This window comes from Indicator indicator, chromosome 4 (assembly GCF_027791375.1).
Source record: "Indicator indicator isolate 239-I01 chromosome 4, UM_Iind_1.1, whole genome shotgun sequence".
Classification (NCBI taxonomy): Eukaryota; Metazoa; Chordata; class Aves; order Piciformes; family Indicatoridae; genus Indicator; species Indicator indicator.
In genome coordinates, this window is record NC_072013.1 from 26137100 (window position 1) to 26154093 (window position 16994).

Here is a 16994-nt window from a genome sequence, read left to right on the forward strand (position 1 = left end):
GTGCTCTTTCAGTTAATTAAACTGCCACAAGTATCTTGTGATTATGAAAAACTGACTGTGGGCCAGCAATGTGTGCTTGCAGCCCAGAAAGCAAATCACATCCTGGGCTGCATCAAGAGGAGTGTGGCCAGCAGGCTGAAGGAGGTGATTCTCCCCCTCTACTCTGCCCTGGTGAGACCTCACCTAGAATGCTGTGTCCATCTCTGGAGTACCCAGCACAAGAAAGACATGGATCTGTTGTAATGCATCCAGAGAAGGGCCATGAAGATGATCAAGAGGCTGGAAGCACCTCCCATGTGAGGACAGGCTGAGACAGCTGGTGTTGTTCAGCCTAGAGAAGAGAAGGTTATGGGGAGACCTTATGGCAGCTTTCCAGTACTTAAAGGGGGTCTACAGGAAAGATGAGGAGGGACCCTTTTTCAGGGAGCATAGTGATAGGATGAGGGATAACAGTTTCAAAGGTAAAGAGGGTAGGTTTAGATCACGTCAGGAAGAAATTCTATGCTGCGAGGGCAGTGAGGCACTGGAACAGATTGTCCAGAGAAGCTGTGGATTCTCCATCCCTGGAGGTGTTCAAAGCCAGGCTGGATGGGGTTTTGAGCAACCTGGTCTAGTGAAAGGTATCCCTGCCCATGGCAGTGGGCTTGGAACTAGATGGTCTTTAAGATCTGTTCCAACCCAGCCCATTCTGTGATTGCTGACAGCTTGAATGGTTTTTATTGTTACTTTCCATGGTAACTTTCATAGAAAGGACAATTGGAGTAAAAAAAGCTTTCTTTCAATAGTTAAGTGCCAAAGACTAATTTTCCTGTATGCTTCCTGCAGTCTTTCTTGGAATGTGGCTTGTTTGTATAAATAAATCATCTACACAGTAAACTTCATATTGTACTGAATTACCCCTCAAAAAGAGCTTGTAAGATGGCCTAAAAAATGGTCAGTATTCAAGTGTATGTCTCATAAACTAGTTCACTCCTCATTTTCCTTTTGTATCATGGCAGAGACCAGTGTCCTTAATATCGTTTGTGCTACAGGAGTTAAACTATTGTTAAGTAGTACTGGAAAGCTCCTGAAACAAATTTTCTTGTACTGCTTTTGCTGTCTTTTTAAAAATAAAACCACCAAACCTGTGATCTTGTAAGCCAATCATATGTAAGACAAAACTACACTGGTCTTTACCTAAGGAAAATGATGACTTCATTGGCTGATTTCAAACTGTAAGGAAAAAGGAAAAGATTTGAGAGTGAAAAAGAAATTCTCATGGCACTCATAGCTAAGGCTATGTTTCCCAAATTATTTGCCCTGAATTTCCAAAGCAAAGTCTGCCATGCCAGCTTCTCAGTCTTCTCAGTTGTGATTAGTATGTTTGTGGTGGGTTGAGCATTCCCCCCCCAATGCTAACTTTGCCTGACCAGCTCAGTGGAAGCAAATGAAAGCTGTATTTACAAACAAAACTACAATCTACAATGGAATGCAACGAGTATGTACAAATACACAGTATTTACAATATTTACATGTAACTACAATTAACAAACAGCACAGGGAGTCCCCTGGTCAAAGATCAGGGGAGCTGCAACAGCTTCTCTCTCCCTGCCTCCCCCTTACCTGCCCTGTATGCAAGGAAAGAGGGGCAGAGCAGACAAATTAATACCAGTGAAAACAAAAGCAGCCAAGGTCAAGCAGAAGCAAGTTAGTATCTTCCACTCTGAAGCAAGAAGAGAAAGAAGTTGTTTTGGGAACCAAATCTCTCCAATGGAATTGTTTAGAATAATCACTATTTTTCTTTTTACCCCCAATAGTGATTTATTTACATTTTTACTACTTTTTGCTCAAGATCTGTGAAAAAAATTTAAGGCATAGCCTAAAACTACCTCAATGTTTTACATGAATTAACGTTTTTTACCTCTTCCCTTCCACTCCAGACATTTCTATTTGAAGAAACTGACAGGCTCTTGCAATGCAAGTTGAGAGAATTCTCTCTTGTGGGGACATCTTTCCTTGAGATGCTCATTGGGTGTTTCTACATTTCAGAATACGGCAGCTAACCAAACAGAAGAGTGAATGCTTTCACAAAAGGGTGAAGTGATAGTGATTGTACTTCTTCATAGCTGCACCCTTTGGCAGGGGATCAGTTTTCTGCTGGTTAATCATCTCTGTGTCACCCTAGTCTAGCTGATAGATTTGGTTTGTCCCCCTGTTCTGCATGCTTTTTAGCCAGTTAAAATGGGAGGCTTTACTAGTTTGTTCTCCAGATTTGATTTTGAGCACCTGTAAAATGTATCTTGTCCCCAGTTCAAAGCAAATGAAGTTGAAGTCAGTCAGGTGAGCTCACAGTGAAAGTATTATCCAGTGTACAGGAATTCCATTGTATTATCTACCTTTTCAAAACTGTAACAGATTGTTAGGGTGACGGTGCAGTTCCCAGCTGTCAAGTGTCACAGGACGGGTAAAGATGTTCCTGTGGTAATCATCTTAAAGCTCAAAACTTAGTTTCATGAATGGGAAGGATCTGTTGGTTACTGCATTTAAATGCTAGTTTTAGGAAAGAATTTTAAAACTTGGCTTTGTTTTATTTGAAGCTTTAGGCAGTGAACAACAATGTTTTTCAGTCAAGCATATTTTTCAGACTAAAACCTGCTTTTTTTCATTCTCTCCCAAGGGTGAAAGACTGAAAACATTGCTTTGCTTCTAGGCTCCTGGAGAGATAAGATGTTGTTTACAAATGATTTGTGTTTCCAAGTAGTTGATAGATATGGTTTTTTGGCTCATTTAGTCACTGCTGTATTTCATAGGAAGCTGTCCTCTGTAAATAATGGCACATATTTCATGGCTTAAAGTTCTCATTTGTTATCCTCTGGTCTGCCTATTGAAAGATAGTTGTTCATTAGGACAGATACCCAATGTGGAGTGAAGAGTTGGGAGAAGAAAAAAAGCAGATGGTCTGGAAGAAAAATGTTAGAGGCTGTGACGGGCAGGGCAGGAGGAGCACAGAAGTGTGGTCAGTTCTCACATAGGGGGTGGTGCATCATACATTTAACAGATGATGCAACTATGAATTATTTGTGCTACCTTTAGTTTCCATCTGGATTCCACTAGTGCTGACTAGCTAGGCATGAAGTTGTCAGTGCTTGGGGAAACTCTAGTTAGTATAGAGTGTACCTTCACTCTGTGCTTGTCAATCTTGTCCCCTGCTCTATGCAGCAGTTTGCCACTGATTGTCAGACTTAGATCCCAAGCTACTGTAGAAACACAAAGCTTTCCAAGCAGAGGGAATAAAGTCTCTAGCCACCCAACATAAGCACTCTGCCAATGGGCAGAACGAAGTTGCTGCAGCAGCACAAAGATTGTATAGCCAAACTTTGTAGCATAACGCTTGAGTATTACAGTTGTGCAAATGGGAAATGAGAGGCTTGGTGGGAAACTCTTCCAAGAGCTTTTATCCAGCAGGCCTTTGCCTGAGGACAGATAAGTCTAAGAAAGATCACGTGTACCCTGATGCTGCGTTTCCTGGTGCTGTTTCTTCCACTTTATTTAGGGGTTTTGTTACAGAATACTGCAGGAGAAGGTAGCAAAGCTTTGAATATTGTGGGGTTTGTTCATATTGAATCAAATTGGTTAACCTGTTAAAAGCAGCCAAGAGGCTTCAGAAAAAGACTATCACTGTTTATACATCTTCTATTTTTTTCTCTTGTATTGATACTTTAAAGATACTGAAATACCATACTTTTTATAGCTGATTGCATTTTGAACCTTTATCATTGCAATACCACTGAGTTTTAATGATATTTGCTGGTGGTGTGCATTCTGGGCTTTTGATATTTTGGTTTTACCTTTAGGGAAAGCCTCAGCTAGAATCACTTGTAATAGCAGTTTTTAGTTCTCATGTTGTGATTTCCATTCAAACCTAGTTACAAAACAAGTAACCTATGTTACTTTTCTCAAAGAGTTTATTATTACTTAAAGCATTTTGTGGTTGTAGGATTTACTTAAACTTTAGGATTTACCTAAACTTTAGGATTTACCTAATTGTATTTTCTAACATAATTTTACTCAGATGTAACAGTTGAAATCATGACCCCCTTCTCATTTGTTCAACATATTGTCACTTTATAAGATATGGATGATGATTGTCTCTTCTTTACCTCAACAAATACAGTTGTAGGTGGAGGGGCCAGATGTCCACTTGATAACCTGCACAGCAACATCAAAATCCATACAGTATCACCAGGTACTATCTTGATCTGTTCTACGTAAGTGCATGCTCTTAAACTTGCACTGACGTTCTGGAAAGTGAGGGTGGTTCTTTGTGCAAAAGCCCACTTTTAATCTGATTGGAAAGTCAAGATAAAACATAATGATTCACCCTACCTTCTCAGTAGCGGTTTCACGTTACAGCCACAAGGTGGCACCACTGTGTTAGTTTTGTGGGGATTTTTAGCCAAGGCCTTCGTTTTTTTCCCTAATGCTTCACAGCTTGATTGATCTTGCTATAATTGGATTGCTAGTTTGAGAAGGAAGGAGCTTATTTTAAAATATCCCCTTTATAAATGTGTAGCCCCAGAACAAATGTTTCCAAAACTAAACTTTTTTTTTCATCCAAAATACTTTGTACCATTCAGAAATTATAGCCTCGACTAAAATTGGAAAATTTAGTCTGTCTACAAAGATGAAAGCAAAATGTAAAGCCTATGTGTAAATACAAATCAATCATGGTATTTTTTTCTTTGAGGTTTAAGGTATCAGTGTCATAAACAGGGGTATTTATATGCCACACGATATGTAAGTTGCATCACTCTCTTCTTAAAACAATCCCAATGAAACAAAAAACCTTCAAGCACCCACATTTCACATTTCACAGCAATAAATTAGCATATCCCATACAGATTGCTTCTCATAAAGATGTGAAAGAATATGGTGCTCACTATGCCACAGCAGGACTGTAAAGCTGGGCTTTGAAATGTACAGAACTGTGCTCAGTGAGCAGGCTAATATCATTATAAGGCCACTGTCTGTCACTGTTGAATGGCAGTTGGCCACTGGGGAATGGTCCTGGTGGCTGAGAAAAGGTGAGGGTTATGCCATTCTTTGAAGAGAACAATTTGAGGAATTATAAGCTGATCTGTCTGACCTCAAGTCCACAGGAAGATCACAGTGTGAATCCTCATAAATGCTGTGTCCAGCACTACATCCAGGCACGTGAAGGGCAAGAACATAATTTGGAACAGTCAACAAAGATCTATCAAGGACAAATCATGCCTTTTCTGATGAGATAAGCAGCACCAGATAAGAAGAGACAAACAGATGTTGTTCACCTTGTTATTAGCAAGGTGTAAGGTGGGCTTTGCTGGGCTGTGACAGGCAGGGCAAACCCAAGCAGCAGCAGCATTGCTCTGGGGCTGTTACTGGAACTGATGCTGATGGATGCCTTTGCTGATGACTTGGACTATGGGACAAAGCACAGAACCCTTAGGTGGTCCCTGGATGATGCTGGTGGTTTGGGAGCAAACTCAACATCCAAACACCACAGCAAGCCATGGAAGTGAACTGACAGAGGGACTCCTACATTTGGTGAGGGTCAATGTAGAGCCCTGTCCTAGAGACAGAGTCATGCCATCCATAGCAGATGGCATAGCTCCAGATTAAAACCATCACCCCTTGTCCTATGCTGGGTGGTGACTGACTAGAAAACAGCTTTGCAGAAAAGGAGATGGGTGTCCTGCAGGGCAGGCTGCACCTGAGTCAGTGTGTCCTTGCCATGGTAAACTCGGTGGGGCTGCATTAGCTTGAGCAGAGGCAGCACAGTTCCCCTTCTGTGTGAGGTCCAGAGCTGGTGTAGTCAAAGATGGAGGTTCTAGCTGTCCTGAAGACTCTACAGCATAGAGAAAATCTATGGGACCAGAAGCTTGGCAACTTCCAGTTCACAGATGAGGAATGGTTGTGGCCTTTAGAGTTCGTCAAAAGCCCACGTGTTTAGTAACTTCTCTTGGAATTGCAAGGTTGTGTATTCATGTGTAGTGCTTTAGAACTCACTTAGGAATTTACAGTACTGTTGGTACTCTTCAGCACTCTTAGTCCTGGTTTATTCTTCAGTTCTCCTAAGCACTGATTGCTGGTAGCTGTCAGAAATGGGAAACTGGTAAAAGGAGATGTGGTCTGAATATGTCCACTCTTACATCCTGTTTACTCTGCTAGAACTACTGCTATGATGAAACTTACTCATATCCTTAAGTGTTTTAGTGAGCTGTGCTGTAGAATGCAGCACTTCACCGAACATAGATTCCTCAGCCTAAAGAAATAATCACATTTTTCAACCAAATAGCTTAAAAACAAAAGTTAATGCACTTATGTACCTCAGTCTCAGCAAGTTTCAGTTTAGGAGCTTGATTCTCCCACGTTTTCTTGCACTGAGTAATACCTTGCTAAATGAATAATCTGATTGTTCTGATTTCTCTTTCTGTGATAGCAAGATTATTTACTGCCCCAAATGAAATTTTAAAATATTTTTAAACTGAATAAAAACAAGGTTAGAGACATGGGACTGTAGTCAGTTGGAACACACAGTATAAGGAATGAAAGTATGGTAAAATCCAAGTCTGGAAATACATAATCAGAATGCAGATTTCACAGTCTTCTCACAAAAATGTTAAAAAAAGAAAGCCAACTCAAGTGTTTCCTTTGTAGCTTGTTTCATCTTCTGCAGAGTGGTTTAACTCCAGGTTGTTCTGGAAGTCCTCACTTCTCTGAAAACTAGAGAACTTGGTCTCTGATGTAGTCACATCTGTTGCTACTTCCTAGTGGCTATCTTTGTAAGACACCTGGTGTAAGATATCTCTGCGTTTAGGTCAGATTTTCACATGAATGCAAGAGCTTTCTTAGCCATTGCAGAGAGTGAAGAAATTCTACAGAACATGGCTTCACTCCTGTGAGTTTGTATTGGCACCACTGAACACAAACATCTGTAAATCCTGAAATACCGTGTTCCTCACCTATCCAGTACTGGAGTGCCCTGTCTTAGTGAGACCAAAAATTAGAAATTACTGCAAACCAAGTTAGAAGGAGTTTCCCTCTTTGCTGGTACAAGTCTTCCTCTCCATTTACTCGGTGCATGTTCATATATCCATGTATTTTGTGGCTAGGATTGTTGCTGTAATCTTTTTTCTTGTGTCTCATACTAACTTTGTCTCTACTGCGCTGATGCTACTGATAGAGATAAAGCAAGAGCTTGTGCACTTCTGTTCACCTTAACACTAATAAGCTTTCCATTTGTGTACTGCTGTCCTTGCATTGCTGAAGAGATCCTGAGAGTTCATGACACTGTCCCTTCCTTGCTGCTGGCACTTGTAATCCACTGCAAAATGACATGATTTGAGGATCTTTTCTCTTTTCCTTAGTGCCAGGTCTTTGGTTGTGTTTTACACTCAAGTGTAGCTTTGAGCTGTTCCTGAAAGGTCTGTAACACTAATTCACGTGTAGTGAAGTGAAAACTTTCATACTAATGAGTGCTTCAGAAGCACTGTCAGAAATGAGACTGCCCTTTACAGGTTAGTGGCGTTTATCACCAGGACATCAAAACTAGTTCAACCCTCAACACTTGTTCTCTGTATTTCCTCAAGAATTTCAATCCTTGTGAGGCTTTTAACTTTAGTCCTCCACTCAGAATATTTTTCTTAGTTTGCTTAACTCGTGCTACCATCTGTTGTTCAGTAACTTCTCAGAGCCAAGGTGGCTGATGGAGATCTGAGTTCCCTTAGATCAGCACTTGGCACTGTGAGCTCTTTCACAACCCAACAAGCAGTTCCAACAGCTGCATGCATGAATCACTTAAGTTATAGTACCCTGCAGCACCCTGTAAGAATGGAGTTTGACAATCTGGTCAGATGCCACATAAAGAAAAGTGCTATGAACTGAGCTCCTTGGAAGGTCTGACATAAATTTAAGATCATTATTATGATACCTCTTTTAATGTAATGCGCTCTGAAGTGTCATGGGGGAATACCTAGGCTCCACTTAAGCATTTACCATTAAGCACCAAAAAAATTCAGTAGGCTGGAGGATGGGTGTGCATTTGTTAGAGCAAACCATTCTGACACGTTCCCTATGGCATTTAATGTTACTGAGAGACAGTTTGCCCCAGCAGCAGAACTGCTCTTCACATGCTTTTGAGTCAGTCTATATTTAAACCTGTCTCCAGCAGTATTTTATTTCAGTTGTTTTAGTCTGGTTTGCTTAGCCGTGGATACAGTCTTGATTATGCTGTATGTTTGCTGAAAGATTTGCTATCCTAGAATTGCTTCGACTGGAAAAGACCTTTAAGATCAAGTCCAACCATTAACATGAGTCCACTGCTGCACTATGTCCCTCAGCACCACATGTACACATCTTTTAAACTCCTCCAGGGATGGTGACTCAACCATTTCTCTGGGCAACCTGCTCCAATATGCATGTACTGTTATGCAAACACTACAAAACATCATTCCATTCAGAAGCACTTTAAGATTTGCAAGAGGATAGTGTGGATTCCTTTTTGATTTCATAACAGATAGCTGATTGTACTAACACCAAGTCCAAAAGACTGGTGTAATCAGCCTAGGACCCCTGGGCAAACCGAGCTACACAGCTCAGGATCTCATCCTGCATCTAATGTGTGTTATGGTCTAGTGTTGTCATTACTTGTTTAATGATAAGTATTGCTTTGGCCGAGCATTTAACACAAGGCCATTCACAGGAGAATTTATGGAATCCCTGTGTTTGTATTTTGCTTAGCTGCCTAAATAAGGTGGGGAGGGAGCAATATGGAAGTTACCTTGTCTTGATTTTACTTTTCAAGCTGCATCTGTAGACTAGCTGGAGCCAAGCAAGGTAACTATAGGACGGTACAGTATCATCCGGGAACAGGTGTTGAAACTTCTTGGGCAACTTCCACAGAGCTGCCTTGCAGGACTTCTCCAAGTTCTTCTAAGAAAATTCTATCAGTGGGTATCCAGGGGATAATCCGGTATCCGGTGGATAAAAGGAATGGGTGCCAGAGATGGAAAGTCTCAGTTGTTCTGCAGAAATAGGATGGGAATGGACATGATTAAGTCTTGTGTTCCAAGCGTTTAACCAGTTTTGTTGAGTTGGATTGCAAGCCTTTCACACCACTAGAAAAGTGGTGTGAAACAGGTCTCAGGATGTACGGGCTGCAGGCTGAGGCGGTGACCTTGAGGATGCTGAAGAAGGTTGGTGTTGGTTTCCCACAGTGTAAAGAGTTCTTAAGAGCTTGTAAGAGTTATAAAGAGAGTATGTAAATATCTTACATCAGCAGTTTCCAGTTCCTGTCTTATCAGGGATTTAACTCTTTTTATAGAGAACTTTGGATAGGTCAAACGATAGCTCAGATCACAATGAAAAGATAAACTAAAGGGCAGAGAAATGGTCTACTTTGCATCCTCTGGAAACCCACACAAATATAGGGATGCCCTGGAACAGAAATGGATGCCAGGCAGTGAGGGATGACTAGATCTATTTTTTTCTTTAAGGCAACCAACTTCTAACTCTGCTAAAGAATACGTTGCAAAGGTGCTGGGCAGTTGCCTCCTCTTATCCCAGTGATTTCTAGTGATGCTTCTGCAGCAAAACTGGTATTAAAAATATTTAGAAGATGCACTTTTTTCTTTGGTGAGGCCAGTATTCATGTCAAAATATATCAGTCAAGATTTGTCAGGAAATTTGAGGATGTAGTTTTGTATCATATGGTACTATAGGTTTGGGTCAGATGACAATGTTTAACTTGCCCAGCTTCGCTACATTGAGGAACTGCAGTTGCCAAAACAAGATTTCATAAAGAATGAAATTTGATATTATTAGATAGAATACAGCTAATACATCCATTCCTAAAGTCAAATACTTGATCATTTTCACAATTTTGTATCTTCTAGAAAAGTCACCACACCCAGACCAGCAGCATAGTCCTGACCCACACTAGAGGACTTTCTCTTCGTTCATGTGCTACACCAGACAGTGCTGATAGAAGGAAAGACTACACTATAGGCTTTAACTACCTTTCCTCCTTCTGCTCATTAAATCTGCACTCGTCTGAGACAAGGAAAGAGGGTCTTGCAGCTTCCTTTTACCATTTAAGAGGAAGCTTAACAGTATATTTGGTGTCTGAAGTCTCCACAATGACCCAAGAGTATCCAGCATCAAGACACTACCCAAGAGAAAGCAAATATTTAAAGTAAGAGGTATTGTAACAGTTCATAACACACCCTCTAGGAGGGACTGCAGAAGATCAGAAACAGGCTAAGGCAGGTTAAAGAAGAATGAAAGAAGGCAGGAGAGCAGGAAGGAATCTATTGTTTCTTCTCTGCTGGGAAGAGATGGGGGAAGGAAGATGGTGTCATAAAGAAAAAAACAAAAGGCAAAGATAACAGGAATTCAGACAAAACTGACTGAAAAAAGACAGGACAGGATAGAGCAGCCTGGTCTCTACAGGTAACACCCAGCAATCTGTATCCAACCTCCATACAGCAGGAAAGTGAAAGGCCACCTCCCTGTGCCAGCTTTTTTTCTGCTCCCAGGAGAGGAGATATGCTCTGCAGAAGAGACAGATGGCACTGCCATTGCCTGTGCTCCTGTGGGGGATTTTTCCAGATGGGGAGTTGGAAGCTTCTTTGTGCTGCTACAGCCTTCTTCTCCAGCAGCCCTCGAGCGCTCAGGGCCTCCACCAGTCTGCGTACCGGTGTCATCTGCTGCTCAGGCGTGTGCACATGCATCTCAGCACTGTGAGCATGGTAGAGCTGAACCTGTTAGAAAAAGAGGTGTATTTATAGCTAGGGGTTTCTTCATGTTTGAAAAGTACCCTTGTTGCCTTTTCCTTTCTTGTAACATGTGCCAGTGTTTTTTTCATTATCAAGAGATGGCTAATAAAAACTGAGCTACCAGCAGCAGGCTGAAAAGAAAGATGGCACAGCTCTTGCAGAGAGGAACTCCAGAAAACACTGCCTCACTTCATCAGTCTCAGTGCTTCCCAATGTTGTTAGGATACCTCTCCTACCTCTGACAAAGCACAGGTGTGACAAAGTCCTCAGTTACCTGGAAAATCCCAGGAAGCATCACTCAATGAGCTGTTTACTAGAATTTTTTTAAAAGTCTATTTCAAATAAGGAGCAGCCACCTCCCATCTCGGCTTCCTTAACAGCTGAGCAAATCAACACAAAGTAAAACTTTGGAAAGGTAACATGATTTCATGTTTGACAAAAAGTAGAGGGTGATTCTAAGTTTAATCCCTTTATATTACTTATGCATTAAATTTATAACCACCTCACCCCTGTAAATAAGTACATTTTGTTCTGCTCTCTTATACTTCCCCGCCTCTGCAACTTTACAGTCTGCAGTTGCACCAAATGACCTTGTTCTTTCTACTTTGTTTTTACTATTTCATTTTATACTCCTTCCTGGACTCCTGCCTTCCCATTTAGTTTCATTTTCCCCTAATAATATCAGAATAAGGAACAACTGCAGCAGCTGAACCATATGGAAAGCTTCATCTATGCTGCACCACTCTTAAGACTAGTATTACTCCATTTTTTCCATCGTTAAAAGTTGTCTAAAGGGCTTACATTTACATCTTTCTGCACACCCATAAAGCCTTTAAAAATCATTGTAGCAATTTTCCAGCTACATCAGAAAAGTTCATCAGCTATTTCAGGTCACTCAAATGCTGTGTCACCTCCAGGCTTTTGTGTGAGATAAAGGTGTTGTGATTCTTCTCCAGAGTCAGGTTCCACACTTCACTGAATTAAAAAAGTTTCAGGGTGGGAAGCCTCTACAGCTCAGACCTCGCTCTCAAGTCATGCTGGGGCTCCTGACTGAGGCACTACTGACATGTGGTGAGCTGCTGGATTCAGTTCCATCAGGAGACTCATGTCAAACTGGCATTTTCAACAGCAGTCAGCAAACTGGGAGTAAATGCAAATCCACAGGGCACAGCTGTGCAGATCTAGGTAAAAGCTACCTAAGGGAGCTGACAGCTCCAGCCTGTACTAGAAACAACTTCACAGTGACTTGTGTCGTGCAGGTGAAAGGAACATTAAAGGACTCTTACTTTGGGCATGACACTGTGGAAAGGAAAAACTGCAACCACTAAAACCAAGGAGAGATGAAAGTGCCTGGTGGTGATGTTGTTAATGCAGCCTTCCAGAAACAGCCAAAGGATTCTGTTGGAGTGGAAATTCTCATGCAAAGCACACACCATCCTTCACCTGAAACAATAAATACCACTTAGGGTTTTCACTCCTAGTCATGCCAACAGGAAGCCTAGAGCATCCAGCCTCCCTGCACCCATGTCAAGCAATCCAAGGGCAAGTGCTGGTGATCCTGCTAGAGGAATGCACCAACATCTCCAGTTCAGTAAGTGACAATATACTGGACTAAAATGTGCTCTATAGCCCCAAGGGCATCTCTTACTAACTGCAATAAAACTTGTACAGGTCAACAAAGATACTTACTGTTTTAAGCAAAGTATGTGCAGTGACTTGAAATGACCAGGGCCAATGACAGAAAATGAAAGAATGCAGGATCTGTGTTACTGGCAGCATCTCAAAGCAAGGCTGGTGCCTAGTCACAGTGCAGGAAAGTAGAGTGGTTGTCTCAGTCTGGAAGTATGAATACATACCAGAGATGATAGAAAGAAAAAAAACATGAAGAACCTTGTCCACTGAAGCACAGGCTCACAAATCCAGGACCCAAATAATGAAATACACTCACAGAAAAGGTTTGTAGGGACTTCCAGATGTTGTCTAGCTCAGTGCCGCTGCTTACATATGGTCAGCAAGACTTCCCCAAAGGAGTCCCTTTGTTCCAATTGCTGCACTTCAGTTAGAAGGAGGAAGAGCAGTAGTACCAATTTTTCTTTTTTCCAAAATAATCTAATGTTTAAGCACGTTTTATGATTATTTTAATCCAGTTTTGATGAATTTCCAGGCACTGCTGAAAATCACAATCACTATTTTTTGTTCTGATACTGTTTCCTCAGCACCACACAACAGTGTTTGATTAACAGCATCAGTACCGTAAGAACACAACATAACAAGGAAATAGATATGGTAGAGTTTACAAATAACCGAAAACCACAACAGTTGGGGCAGGGGTTGAATCTCCTCTGTGAAGAATTTCACTCTTGTACTCAAAATAATTATAGTATCTTCGTTGGCGTGAAAGTTATGTATTCTTTAAAAACGTGAAGCATTCAAGAGACCCTCAGAACTCAGAAAATACAGCAACTGCTTGTCTGCAATGCCATTGTTCTCTTGAAACTAACTCAAAGAGCTGATGAAGATGCAAAATGCAAGCAATCACGATAATGCATGAAGAAACAGTGTGAAGAAACTCATAAAAATGGAATTTTAGCATAGATAGGGGCTACAGGAAGAAGTTCATAAGGTCTGTCTCTGCAGAAACAGGTAACGAGCAGTAAACAGTGACAACCACATGAAGAGTCAGCAAAGGACAAACCGAGAACTGAGCTACAAGCACATTAAAAAACCCACAGAGGGAAGCAGTGTTTTCACATACCAAGTCCTTGATTGGGTCCTCAAAAAAGAGCTGACCATGCTCACAAGAGCAGAATGGTGACCAGCAGTTAGAAAAATCAAAATAAAAGTGAAAAAAGTGGCATGCAGGAACTACTGTAACAAAATGGTTTGGTTTAAAATGATTTCAGACACAGAGCAACTAGTCATCACCTGATTAGAATGCAACATATGTTCCATTAGGCAGAGCTACCAAACGTCTGTACACTCAGCTGCACTGGGGATAATAAGCTCCCATTTGCTATAGGCACTGTGTGTTCTTTTCGTTTTACTTCTAGTGGCAATTAACCTCCCTGTTATTAAGAAAATTGAGCTAAAAGTGGAAGACAAACACACTCATTTGCAACACTGAAGAAACTAGATTCTTTCCCATTTACCCATTTCTTCAAACATATCTTTACCTCTGAGGCTCTTTTAGATACAAAGAAATAAATCAAACCTTCCTCCTAAATTATTATTTCGCAAACTTCCCAGGCAGAAAACCCACACAACTCCCACAGCTGCTTTACGTGTGTGGGCTTCCCTTCTGCAACTTTATCTCCTTGGAGTTTGCATTCTCACTATAAGCTGTGGCCTCTGATTTGTGACCTCCCCTAAATCTTGCTACTGGAGATTAAAAAAAAAAAAAAATCTTAGCGTATGATCTCTAAAAAACAAAGGTATTTTCTCTAACAAAGGTTTTTAAAATCTCACACACACTTAAAGCACAGAGAACAAAGCACTCTTGTACTGAACATTTAAATGCACCTAAGCAATGTAAAATAGCAGACAAGACAACTTATCCCCAGTTAAAGCAACGATCTTCCAGTTCAAACAATCAAGGAAAGTTTTTACCCTCCAACCTTTAAAAAACCTTAATTCCTTTCTCAGCTGGGAAACAGGGAACAAATTCAAAGAGCAGCTGAGATACTTGAGGCCTGCATGAGAGCAGTGTAGCAGCTGCAGAGCACAGAGTGGTTACCTGCCAGAGGGGGTGACAGTGCATAAAGAAAAATGAAGAAGGATCAGTTTATTCTACAGTAGAGGGTGAGAGGTCACAGGTTGTGCAGAGCCAGGAATGCTATAAACCCCTGTGATCTTCGCACAGTGTAAAGGCAAAACAACCTGCCATATCCTACTGGGATTGTGCTGGATGTTCTAGTTACACAAGAGAACACAAAATGGAATTTGCACAATCACCTGGCTTTTGACAATGCCCCTTAACCCCAAAGAGCACAGGCAGCAGTGTGTCTGTTTTGACCAGTGCCCAGCTGACCTAATCTTCTGACTGCAATCACAGGCACACAGAACTGCACATCACTTAATTTGCTCTTACACAGGTGTTTTTCTTTTCTCTGTTTTTCTTCCATCCTGAGTCTACAGCCGAGTTCCCTGGCTGTGACATACCAGTGTTCTGCACTCTGGATGCATCATCTTTGCTGTCAGGTACAACACCAGAGCAAGATAACATTTGTCAGTGCCAGAAGGCAGAATGAGGTGACTTTGGCTGTACAGACAGAAAAGTTTGAGGTTTTCAAATGAAAGAGCTAAAAGTACGTGCAAGATTCAAGCAGTCTCTGCATACACGATACAAAAGCAAACCGAGGTGAACAGCACTCAGGTCACAAACTTCTGTGATAGGATTTTCTGAGCTAAACAAAAATCTAAACAATACATTTTACGTTTGCTGGTAGACAGCTGTAACACTGGCAATCATTCAATTAGAGACAATGGACAAGGCCTTTTGAATAATCACAGGTGAAACATCCAGAAGACCCTGCGCAGGTGTGGCCCCACAGCTCACAATACTAAGATTCCCAGACATTTTTGGCAGCTTTTTACAAGTTCCATTTTATGTAAGGGAATTAAAACAAAATCCATTAGCAACAACTGGCAGAAAAGTACTACTGAGAGACATAAAATCGACCTCCACTGAACAACCCAATCCTGCATTTGAAACAGCAGATTTTCCTGAGGCGGATTATGGTAACCTTTGCTCATTTGTGTTGCCTATATTTGGATGCATGAAGTGTGTTAGTTCAGAACTTGTCAGGGCTTGTAGATTTGCAGAAGAGTTCTTTGGACTTCATCCCTTGGGTGGCTGGGAATTCAGATGAAAGGCTTGGAAGCAAAGAAGGAAAGCAGTTAGGAGATCCGACTTGCAGAATGGGACAGGCTGTCCAGCATCAGTCTCTACAGAGACACAAATCCCTTTTTTTTCCCACCTTTTCTCAGAATGTGTAGTAAATTGTACTGTGAATTATAGTTTATTTGAACCAAAAAATGCCTTGGATGTTTAATGGCTCACTATAGTCACAACTTCTGTGCTTAGTTTGAAGCATAATGCATTTTTCTTGGATGTTCTTGTATTTTTCTCTGTATCCTTGTTTGTAAGAGGACATTCAGCCTTGTGTAACTACCTCCTAGAAGCAAGTAATATTAGTCCTTAGAAAGTAAACACAGTTTTATACATTGTACACTGGCCCAGGTGACTGGAATAGAAATACCTTTTAAGATTAAGGCCTGAGTAATAGAGTCTCATTGGCATCAGGAGGATAGCAACATGAGGCCTCTCCTCATTCACCTCAAGACAACTATTTTTGGCACAGGGTCTTATTCTTTCAACAAAACATTTTCCAAAACCATCTTTGCATAATTATCAGCACAGAGATGAAACAACTGAGGAGGAGCAGAAAAGCCCAAGTGCCTCAATGACAGGCACATCAAACTTGAGAAACTGGAGCTGTTGCATCTCTACAAATTCAGAAGGCTCCTACCACAAGAAATAAGAACCTAACTTGTTAAAGCAATTTTTATTTAAGTATTGGGAGGGAAACTTTCATATCATGAGTAAAAATAGTAGAGTTGAATGTCATTAAAAAACATCAAGAAGATGGGCTCTCTGTGCAAAGACAGCAGTTTCTGATGGAAAGGGGAAGTGAGGGTTTCATAACATACTCCCTTTCAAATAAAAAAAATTAAACATCAGTTAACTGCAGTACATGTCAGAATTTTTTATACAGTCAAAAGAATAAAAAACAAAAAAAAAAGGCAAATTAAGAGAATGCAACCTACAATGCAATAAATTCATTCACAGCAGAGACAGAATAAGACTGCTTTTATGAAAATTACAAAGAAACATGATACAACAAAAATAGGGTGTGGAGAATTTTCCACTAGGATTAAAAATGAAGAACAACAACAAAAAAAATTCACTTTTTGAACACCATTATTATTCAAACACATATGAAGTTTCAACCTAGGTTTTTTATCTTATATATGGGAAACACTGCTAAATTGAATCTTCAAGAGTGAGAAGGCACCATGAATTGTTGGCTGATACCTTTAATGCACTCTCAAGAATAAAGAAATGGTCTGGCATAATCCAAAAAAATCATTATGCGTTTATATATATTCATATATCTTTTCATAAAAAAAAAAAAAAAG